Consider the following 10,816-nt stretch of genomic DNA (forward strand, 5'->3'; position numbering starts at 1 on the left):
GAAGGTCAACGACTTCAAAATGATATTTGTGTGATATTGGAGCCTCACTCCATATAATTATGGCAGAGTGCTTTAGAAAAGTGGCAGTTTTGGAACGCTTGGTGAATGAGCAAGTTGAGTTGCTATCAGGTTGCAATAGGAGCTGAAAAGTTGAGTGCCATGTTCTTCCCTGATGCAACATCGTTGCAATTCTAGATGTCGTCGTGGGAACATCAATTTCACCTCTTCTTTTTACGGTTGCTAGGAGTGATCCGTATAAGAATGTTTTGTTGGTACCTCCTGGACCATCAACAAAAAAAGCTCCACCAGTTTTTGAAATGACAGCATCCATAATTGTGTTGTATGCATGACATTGATCGCTATTAAGAGTGGCAACACATGCCAAGTCCTCTTCTGAAACTGGCACAGAAAAGTACTCATCCATGATTATGGGAAGATCATCGATGTCCTCAGTACTTTCAGTTAAACTTGGCAACTCTATGAAGTCGAAAATTATTTTTCTTAGCGGTCGTAGTAAACGATTTAAGTCCTGCAGAAGCTTGTGAGTGATCGAGAACAACATTGTTAGTTGTCGTGCTTGAAGATGGATAATCCTCAACCATGTACGTGAAGAACTCGTCCCATAGGGCACGTAATCCAGTGGGTTGGCAATATACCAAGATGGTTGCTAATAATCTTTGTAATGATGATGGCATTCTTATAAAAGATGCTTCTAAAAGATACTAACGTGATGCTTTCATCACTCCCAATTAGACCGAGGGATTTCGCACACTAGTAGAATAATTGTTTATTCTTGCGGTGATATTGCTGCGGTTTTACCTATATGCAGCAATATATCATGTAAAAAGAAAAGGAAAAATATAAAATATCCATATTGCCGCGGTTTCGGCCAAAAATCGCAGCAATGTGGTGTCAACGGTTACTTTTTGAAACTTTATAAGCCTCAGACCAATATATATTGTTGCAACTATTAATGTCATTTGTGTGACACCATGGACCTTTCTCAGATGTTCAAATGATTTGGGACCTCGCACGTGGTTGACCAATAATCTTAGGTAAAATCTCTCTCCTTTAACTGGAGAAGCTAGGTACAATCGACCAATAACTCGCTGATTACTTCTCTTATACGTTCAGTGAAATTTGAATTTGAATAATGAATTATTGTTAGTAATGTAACTTACCTTGATGTATTCTTCTGTATTCCGGTGCATTTCAAAATTTTCTATTATTGTCTACTTTGAAGAAATTACAATGTGATCGTCTTTCTGTATTATTGCAGAAAAGCTTTGACGATTTCTCTATTAGTGTCATTATATCGTATCGAAACCACTATGAAGTTAACAGTCATTAGGTTTTATGTATTTCTTGTGCTGTCAGTTTTTCTATTTCATCTACATGATAAATTGTCCTACGTGCCATTCCGGCAATTTGATTTCCGTTTGACTTGTATGATGATCAATTCAATGATATCGTCCGACTCATTTGAGGCATTTTTGTTGATAGATTGCCCATACTAGAAGAAGTTTGGCTGTTATGGTGGTTACCACAATAAATGACATATTGATATGACTATGTTTATTGTGTTTTCATGTTCTTGATACTATGTTTTCTAGCTCTAATACCCTTGACAGAAAGATAGTTGCAGAACTTGAGGACAAAAACAGGAGAATAATTTAGAATTCGACTAGAATAAAGCCTAAACTTAGATGTCACTCTCTCTACTTGAATGACTTGGAACTTGAGGACATTGAACTTAACTTTTTTTTGTTTTATTTGATATTATCTGTCACTTTGTAAGAAACCAGTCAGTTGTCTCTAAAAAAATATCCTTGCAAAAGTCAAATGAAACAGTTAATGTCTTGGTTTCAGTTGGAATTTTACCTTGACAAACATTTAACTTCAAATTTGTTATGATGCATACCAAAAAATCCAACCAGTGTTGCAGCAAAGATGGTAGATTCAGAGAAGGATGGTATCCGAACTGATCAAACACTAAAAATAACAAGAAATATATAATCAAATAATCAAACTAACCGAAAGAAAATCTGATTTATTAGCCTTATTCAAACACTGCATTCAATCACAAAAGTGCAGCTATCATTGAATGTGACGGGGATTGTTCATTGTCTGAGAACCCAGAATTTTGAGGATTTTTGCTCATACTACGATTTGCAGACTGAAATGGTTATGATCTTTTTGTGTTACTGGAACAAGTTAAGCCAGTAGTCTACAATTAGGTTGTTAGTTAACTAAATTTGCCCTAGTGTTCGATAAGTCGTGTTATAGTCGGAACGAAGCATGAAAATGATCTTGGCCTGCTTAAGATAAGGTTTCTTAACTTAATTAATGTTAATTTCAATCATTGGTTAAGTTGTTTGGATGCTAAGTTGAAGCTTAATGAGCTTCAGGAGAATGATCTCAATTGTGTTTGGAACAATGTCATGTGACCAGTCGGTTATTCAACATCAGATTTCGTAAGTTGAGCTAAAATTAGGCTTTTAAGTTACATTTATTCATGCATGAGTCTTTATCTAGCCTCAAATGCAAGTCAATTCGTCTCAAGCAACATGCTTTCTGCGTTTTGTGTTCTTGTTTTGGTGGGAGTTTGTTTTCTGTAAATACTAAATAGTGTACTTTCCGCGTTCTATTAAATTGTCGTTCTAGGTTTTGTGTTGAAATTTAATTCAATACCCATAGAAAGAATTGAGTGAGGGAAGTGTGCAGACCCTTGTCAGTGACATTGTTTTAGGAGTGGAAGATGTCTACTGGTTCAAATGGTGGATTTTGAACTATAGCTTATTCACTTTGATACGAATAGCAACACCAGTGTGGATGTTGCTAAATTTGGGGAAGGGTCAGTTGTGTGAAGCCCTTGAAAAAGACGGTGGAGGCTCGTTAATTGCCCAATAGACTTTTTTTTTGTATCTTGCTGTTGTGGATTATTTGTGCTATCCTTTTGTCGTGTTGGTTTTATCTATGTCCTTGGGTATAGCTAACATACTGGAACTCAATATGCAGTGAAGGAGGAGCTGCGAAGTATAAAAAAAGACTTCACTAAATCGGAGGATGATCTAAAGTCACTTCAGAGTCTTGGGCAGATCATTGGAGAAGTCCTCAGGCCTCTTGATAATGGGCAATGTAATTGATCTTTTCTCACTGTCTGTTTTAAATATGATTTTGTGGAGTAAGACTAATAGACCATTATATTTTGGTCTTATTGCTACCTAGGATTTGTTGATCTTCTACCATCTTATTCTTTCTTGATAAAGTAAAAATGAAAATTTCTATCTTCTGTAGTAGCAAAATCAGAGCTTCTTATAAATCTAGGAATGCTACTAAGCTGTACACTCTCTGCCCAAAAAATCCACCGAATGAGTACAGGCTTTACCTCCTTTTTGGCTAGGAGATACTTCAATGCAGCATGATCGGTATAAACAATGACCTTAGACGCTAGCAAATATGTCCAGAATTTGTCCAGTGCGTAAACTACAGCTAGAAGCTCTTTCTCCATTGTGGCATAGTTAACTTGAGCTTCATTTAGTGTCTTACTAGCATAGTATATTTCATGGAGGACGCTCTCCTTCCTCTGACCAAGTACAGCTCCCACAGCACAGTCGCTAGCATCACACATAATCTCGAATGGAAGGATCCAATCTGGAGATCGAATGGTAGGAGCAGTAATCAAAGCTTGCTTGATCCTGTTAAAAGACACAAGACATTGATCAGTAAACATCAACGGGGCATCCTTGAGGAGCAACTGAGTAAGTGGTTTATCAATTTTAGAGAAATGTTTGATAAAGCGGCGATAAAACCCCGCATGATCAAGAAAGCCTTGAACTCCTTTAACATTCACAAGAGGAGGTAATTGATCAATCACTTGAATTTGTGCTTTATCCACCTGGATGCCTCGTTCAGAGATAATATGACCAAGTACCACTCCTTCAATAACCATGAAGTGGCACTTCTCCCTGTTCAGTACAAGGTTGACATCTTCACATCTTTTCAAAACTTTAGCCAAATTTATCAAACATCCATCAAAATCAATTCCATGCACGCTAAAGTCCTCCACGAACACTTACATAATGGACTCAATAAATTTAGAAAAGATGGCCCTCATACAACGTTGGAAAGTGGCGGGGGCATTTCATTGTCCAAATGGCATCCTTCGATAAGCAAAGGTACCATAAGGGCATGTAAAGGTGGTCTTCTCCTGGTCGTCTAGATGGATATGTATTTGGAAGATACTGGAATAGCCATCTAGATAATAAACGTAAGAGTGACAAGCTAGCCTTTCCAATATTTGATCAATGAAGGGGAGGGAAAAGTGGTCTTTCTTGGTGGCAGCATTTAATTTTGTATAGTCAATACACATACGCCAACCAGTGATGCAATTAATTCATTTTTTTCATTTTTAACCACAGTAGTACCTCCCTTTTTAGGATCCACTTGAACTGGACTCGCCCACTAAGAATCATAAATGGGGTTGATGATCCCAACATGAAGCAATTTTGTAACCTCTTTCTTGACCACCACTTGCATATTAGGATTCAAACGATGCTGGCCTTATCTACTATGATGATGATCATCCTCTAGATGAATTTTATGCATGCAAAAGTCTGGGCTTATACCTTTCATAACATCAATACTATATCCAATGCCCTTTTATTTTATGTCTTCACAAAACAGACAAAAGTTGAGACGTTTGACTATCATTTAGTGAAGCACTAACAATCACTGGATAATTTTCAGATTCATCCACTAGTAGAAAAAGGTCAATTTGCGTCGCATCTGGGATCCCTATTTGCGTCGGACTTAGGTCCGACGGCATAGGTCTCGACGCAAATGACCTATAATTGATCTGCGTCGTATACCGAAACGACGCAAATCTTGGAGCTATTTGCGTCGCACGTCGTATACGGTGCGACACAAATTGCTTCCCCAGCTCCACAAAACAGCACGAATAGAAGGGGATCTGCGTCGCACATAGCACAAGGTGCGACGCAAATCAAGCATCTGCGTCGCACCTTGTGCCTTGTGCGACGCAAATGACTGATGTGAAAAATATAAAAAAATACAGTACCAAAGCATGAATGCTTTAGTACTGCACCAAAACCAAATATAAACTTTAAAATCACCACAACCAAACAGAAACTTCAATTAAAAAATGACAATAAATGTGTAGAGATAGATCTGAAAAAATAAAACTAATAACAATACCGTACAAAAATTCGAATAGATCTGGAAAAATAAAAACGAAAATGCTTGGAATTTTAGAACATATATATTACAATAATTCATAAAAACAAATCTATCAATAATTAATAAAGTACAAAAATGTTGGAGCTTCCTTCGCATCTTGACCTTCCTTCTCGTTGTTATACTTCGAACACATCTGGAAAAATGAAAACGAAGATGCAGCGAAAAACAAAAAATCTACGAAAATGAAAAAACGAGGTCTTCAAACAAGATCTAAAAAAAATGACAAATTACCAACAATTAAGACAGGCGAAAAACAAGAAAAAGAAAAAATAAATAAGTTACCTTATTCTTGGAGTGCGAAGAACGAAATCACTCCTTGTTCACGGATGCATTCACGAAGTTCGTTGCTCTTCGAATGTTGCTCTGCGAAGAACAGGTTACCTTCGAATGATAAATTCACGGATGCAGACAAAATTGAATTGTCGATGTTGTTCTTCGAACAAGTTACCTTGAATGACAAGTTCGTTGCTCTTCGAATGTTGTTCACGGATGCATTCACGAACTGTGGAATTATCGATGTGAGAACGAACGAAATGGAGTGAGAGAGGGAGAAGGAGAGAGAGAGAGAGAGAGGAGAGTGATAGGAAGCGGCGGAGAGTAGAGTGGAATTTTTAGTTTTTAGGTTTAAACCTAAAAACACGCGGGTTATGGGCCGCGAATCTGCGTCGGACGGGTCATGAAGTCCGACGCAAATTGGGCTTTTGCAACGCGCTCAATTAACATGCGACGCAGATCCGCGAAGATGATTTGCATCGTATGTGCCAGAAGTTCCGACGCACATTGGGTTTTTGCAACGCACCTATGTTATATGCGACGCATATAGCTCATACTGGTGCTCACTTACACATGATGTGCATCGCACTCTTCTTCGCGTGCGACGCAAATGACCCTTTTGCGTCATTTCCGTTTCAGTGTGACGCAAATCAGGGGACGCAAATCTTCGTTTTTCTACTAGTGATCCAGAAAAGCATATCTCAGACAAGGGGGAAGGGGTTTCAGTTCAGGTTTCATTTCCTCTACCGGTTGAGTAGCACATACTAACCGTTCCTCCTCGTGAGCGGTAATACTGTCAAGCTCTACACATGTAAGAGTTGCTTCCTAGTCATTCACTTCAATACTCAAGGGACAACCATCACATGTGGAAGATGTAAAGCAAAGCCTCGAAAGGATCCAGCAGAAGGGATTGAGGCATGTCATCATTAACGAGCACATCAATGACATTAAATCTATAGCAGGCTTATTCTAGCATAGGACTTTTCAAAAGATTGGTCAAACTAAAAGTCACCTTATCATCTCCCACAGTCAATATTAATTTTCTATATTTAACATTTATGACAGCTCCAGCAGTATGAAGGAATGGTCTCCCTAAAATGATTGGAATTTGAGTATCCTCTTCCATGTCAAGCACAACAAAATCCACAGGAATAAAAAATTTACATACCCTCACACGGACGTCCTCTAAGATACCTATGGTATTTAACAAAACGGTCGGCCATTTGAAGAGTAATGTTGGTACATTTTAAATCTCCCATATCAAGCTTTTTGCAAACAGTATGGGCATGAGACTAACAGTACTAGCACCTAAATCACTTAAGGCTTTATCAAAAAAAAATGGTGCCAATGTTACAAGGGATGAAGAAACTCCCCAGGTCTTTTAATTTAAGGGGGGGGGGGGACTGATTTTGCAAAAGAGCACTACATTCTTGAGTAGAGGCGACAGTTTCGACTGCATTAAAGGCTCTCTTCCTAGTTAGAATTTCCTTCAAAAATTTAGCATGTGTAGCAACTTGAGTAATAAGTTCAGTAAATGGTACAGTTACCTAAAGATTCTTTATTACCTCCAAAAACTTACCGAGTTGGTGATCAAACTTATTTTTCAATAGGAGATTGGGGAACGGTACCTTGATCACAAGAGTGGTAGATGGAACTTTTTCAGGTACTATCTGCTTCTTTGCGTTTGCATTAATGTCCTCCTTAGGATTTGTGGAATTTTTAGTGACATCTGCATTCTTTTCTGGTTCAACCGGAGCATCCTTGGCATTGGCAGTATCTCTTGGTTGCATTGGTTGTGAAAGTAATGACCCAGGTGGCCTACTAGCAGAAGAACTAGCCAACTGAGCTAGTTGAGTCTCCAACATTTTGTTATGCGCACCCAAATTTTCCAAGTGAGCTTTTGTGTCGGCTCTGTTATGGCGAGGTCGGCAGTAGAACCAGGTGGTTGAGGAGCTTGATTTCTCTGAAAGACAGGAGGAGCTTGCTGTTGAGGTTGATATTGTTGAACGTGATTTTGAGGCACATATGGTTGTTAAGGTTGAGGATTCACCACATTATTGCTGCTATAGGAAAGGTTTGGATGATTTCTTAACCCTAGATTGTAAGTGTTAGAATATGGATTGAACTGACTGCTGGATTGTAACTGAAAAGCGTTAACTGCCCCACACTTAATCCCTACATTGGAAGATAGGAGTGCATGACAGTCTTGAGAGTTGTGACCATGTATCCCACAAGCATCATAAGTGAGAACATTGTAATTAGAAGCACTAGCCATCGCGTTGACATTCATGTGGGAGGAATCATTATCTAGCTTCAAAGAATCGATCTTATCGGTTAGAGCAGCTAGTTGTCCAAACAGTAAGGAAATGGCCTCAACCTCATGTTTACCTCCCTTTTTCATAGAGGAACGAATAGTAGATGCTTGATTAGATGCTAGTTTCTCCAGAAGTTTATACCCTTCATCAATGGCCTTATCCATGAAAAATCCACCGGGTGCTCCATCAATTATCCGCCTTGTATCTACATAAACTCTAGTGTAGAGACACAAATACCACTGGTCCAAACCATGATGAGGACAAAGACGCTGCAGATCCTTGAACCTCTCGCAAGATTCATACTAGGACTCACCAGGATCTTGGGTGAAAGTTATTATAGCATGTCGCATACCTGCAATCTTTTGATAAGGATACCACTTGATTAGAATTTTTTTGATAGTTCTGCCCAGGTGGTGATGGTGGAAGGCATCTAATTATATCAAAATAGAGCTTTGTCGCACAGAGTGAAACCAAATAAGATGAGTTTCATCTCATTAGCAGTATCACCGGCTTGGTTCTAAGTAGCACAACATTGTAAAAATCGCTGCAGGTGCTGATTTGGGTCTTCAAATGGTAACCCAACAAACTTATTATTCTGAACCATATTCAGAACATGAGACTTGATCTCAAAATTTGTAGCAGCGATAGTGGGCATCCGTACCCCAGTGGTTACATTATCAGGAGATGGTGGTGCATAGTCCCTGAAGGTTCGTGTAACATTCTCCCCCATTTTGAGAGTGATAGGTGAGACGGGAAATTCTTATTGTGGTGAAGATGGTGAGAAAGTGTCTTCTGGGAGGGTGTTCCTACAGACAGCTTTGCTTGCTTAGATGAGCGGTCTTTTTAATCGTCAGATCAAATGGAACGAGATTTAGGGATTTCAATTTCCTGCTCATACACCAAAACACTAAAACAAATATGAGATGCTCCAAAGAACAGGTGTTCTTCAGAGTAAAAGGTAGTGTAACACTATAATTCAAACAAAATAAAAATAAACCGTCTCCCCGGAAACGACGCCAAAATTTGATAGGCTAAAGCCGTATAACCTAATAAAAAATAACCTAAGGTCCACTAACTAGTAGTCATGGAAGTCAGGATTGAATCCACAGGGAGAAAGTTATATTATTATATCTGAACTTTGATATTATACTAACAAAATTAGATGAAGATGGTTGTGTTACTAAACTAAGCAAATAACAGAACTGAACACAAAGGTATAAAGTACTAGGGCATACAATTAATAAACACGAAGATGGATCACTATGCATACATTTCGGGAAATCAAGGATGAATAACAACCACCTAATAAGTAAATTTATCTAGGTCACATGTAATTTCTCTCGAATATTACATCCCTAAAAGATCACCAAGCTGTTCTCGCGTGGTCAAGGGTCACTTTGCCTAATATTTGAAAGCATATGCGGTATCTTCCTCTCGAAGCAGATTCAGTATTTCGATATTAGAAATATAAATCAAGCCTAACTTATAAATCTAGCATGAACGATTCAACCACAGGAAATAATTGAAAAACAAGGCAATTAGACTAATTTCTTAATCTCTCATTGCATACATAGATCCCACAATCCTAGATATAGAACTACTCACTCATATTTATGAAAACAATAACAAAATCAATATAAAAACTCACACTTTGAAACATTGCAAAAAACTAAGAAAGTAATAATCTAATAAACAATAGAGAAAGTAACAAAGAAAGATTACCAAATTGAAGAATTGTATTGAACTTGTGAATAATCCAAAGGTTTGATCTTGAATTCAAAGAAAAAGCAAAAAATAAGTTCTAAACACTTTAAGAAACTAAGAACTAATGTTAAAACCAAGATCAACAAAAGAAATTCTAATTGGGCTATTTATACTAGCCCTAAAATAATTAGGTAAAAAAGTCTCATAAAAATACCCGAAATTTTTATTAAATGCGCGTGCCGGGTCATTGCCCGATCGAGCCAAGTATCCCCGATGCAATCGGGCCCAAATAACAGAAACCAACATTAAGAACGCAGGCACCTGATACAATCGGGTTGACCCACCCAATGTCATTGTGCCGCCTGTTAACTCAACAATGTGCGCTGTAAAATCTTCATGGGCGCCAGACTTCATCTGGTCGAACCGCTCGATCGCGCTTCAACACCGACATATGACAGAGGTAAGCGCCCGATCGAGCCCGCAACAAAAATAACTTGTGTCTCTTATGTGCCCAATTGGGCTAAGCCGACCAATCCGATCGGGCCTAGCCACTTTTCTTCTTTCCTTGGCTCCAAGTGCCAAGTCTTCAACTCTTCTTTTGTTCAAGGGTCTCGACCTTAGGACTCAGCATCAAACGACTCTAGTCTAGTGTAGCAGTGATGTAAGAGCAGAAAATAAGGGAATAATTCCCTAAAAATCTATAATTCGACACAAAACAACAAACCACAACTAGATGGAGAAAGTTAGTACAAAATTACTCATAAGAGCACCGTAGATTTAGGGGGGAAAGACTCTATATAAAATCATAACATCAACGATATCGATCCTTAATGAATAATTTTCAGCCGCACGATTTACGTTGTCATGATCAATGTCATAAATGTATTAGAGCTGAAGGTATCGAGGACGATCACTTGAGTTCTAACGTAGAAGACCGCCTATGCGGTGATGAATTGACATTTGAGTGCGATATGTGTTTACACCCTGACGTTCATTGGCCAATTCATCATCTATTTCTACTCCCATTGAAGTGAACGCGAAGACATGGTTATACTTACGGATTTTCTATCTGACGTGAAACCCATTATCCGAATGATCAAAGAACAGGTCAAGTAAATCAATGGACAAAGGTAGCTCAGGTAGATTAACCTTTCCATTTGAGCAACAGAGTTCAGGAGATTCAGATCTAAACAGGCATGCTTGACAATGTGGAAATGTTGTCATTGTAAGAAAGTTGAATATAGGCATCCCTTATGACTCGTTGT

Source organism: Beta vulgaris, chromosome 7 (assembly GCF_026745355.1).
Source record: "Beta vulgaris subsp. vulgaris cultivar EL10 chromosome 7, EL10.2, whole genome shotgun sequence".
NCBI classification, from domain to species: Eukaryota; Viridiplantae; Streptophyta; class Magnoliopsida; order Caryophyllales; family Amaranthaceae; genus Beta; species Beta vulgaris.